The sequence below is a fragment of the Aplysia californica genome, unplaced genomic scaffold (assembly GCF_000002075.1).
Source record: "Aplysia californica isolate F4 #8 unplaced genomic scaffold, AplCal3.0 scaffold00416, whole genome shotgun sequence".
Classification (NCBI taxonomy): Eukaryota; Metazoa; Mollusca; class Gastropoda; order Aplysiida; family Aplysiidae; genus Aplysia; species Aplysia californica.
In genome coordinates this window covers 301531-302978 of record NW_004797686.1, presented here as the reverse complement: position 1 = coordinate 302978, position 1448 = coordinate 301531, and positions in this window count along the sequence as shown.

Below are 1448 nucleotides of genomic sequence, written 5' to 3'. Positions count from 1 at the left end.
GGGGTTGCTGATTTCGCCTTTTGACAACCATAATTTTGAACCAGATAATAAGCTAAATTGTCGGAGTGTCACATCACGTGCCGTACAACTAGATTATATACTACAAACCAAAAACAAACAAGCAACGAAACGAAACGAACGACAATCGTGTGACAATTGTTAAAAATCAGATTTTACATGGAGATTACTTAGCTTTCTATCTCTTATCAATAATCCCTTGTTTGTATACAAAGACAAGTTCCCGCCGCAATCAGAATTGGGTCTTAAATTAAGGTGCGTGAAAGCGCGCTCCATAAATACAGTTTATTATGTATCCTGACATCACAAGTAAAAAGACCCCAAAGCGTTCATTGGCTGACCCACGGAAGCATGCATTGTTAGAAATGGCGTCATTTATATACATCAACAAGACTATGATATGAAGGCATGCTATGGGTCATTTCTTCTTTTTCTCAACATCGCTTGCTGTATAAGGTAAAGACGACTTTCATCAGTAAACTTGTTCTCACACTGTATTGGTGTAGCCTACCATTAGTAAAGAGAGGGGAGATCGGAGGAGCAGAAAAGCGTGGAGATAGTGTGAAGTCACGATTTTCTGCTTCTGAACGCTTGGACTTCTGATTGTGGAAGAGGCAGGGTAAGTAAAAATGTCACTGTTGTTGTTATTGTTGTTGTTGTTGCTGTTGTTATTGAGGTTGTGGTGGTTGCTGTAGTTATGGTGTTATGACTGTTGTGGTTGTCATTTTGTTGATGTATTATTGTTTTCATTGCTGTTGTGATGTTAACATTCATGATGATGATGATGATACTATTATAGTCTGAACAATACCAAATGGACACCTTGTCGACCTCATTACACAGAAACTAAGTGGCGAATTGTCCTGAATTTTTGCATGTGCCTTTGAATTTTATTTAAAAAACCAACAACAAAAAACCTAAAGAATCTAGACTTTCGTGCATATGCTACAAACATAAAAAGAGGTATTTTCTATATAATCATTACTATTTGATTGCAGTGTGGCAGGGATTTTTTAATAGACCAAGAACGGTAGTTAAGTGTTAGTTTTTGTTTTGTTTGTTGCAATCTGTTTGTTTTGTTTGTTGCAATCTGTTTGTTTTGGGGGTTTTTTAACTGACTGCATGCACCGCATGACTGAGTTGATTTCAGTAAAGTGGTTAGTGGGTGACAGTGGGTTTATTTTGATTGACTCATTGTCATATATAATGAGTAGAATTTCTTTCATATCTTCCGTCATTAAGATCGCATGCGTTTCAATTTGCTGTCGCTTTTTTTTTTATTAATCACCATGGTTAGATTACTTAATTTACAAACACAAAAAACGTTGCCTTAAAACTACTGAACTATCTCTCCAAAGAAGCTGATCGAGGCCGTCTCCTTTAATCTATAACAAATCCCGCAAAAAGGACAAGACATGTATGTGTAAAAG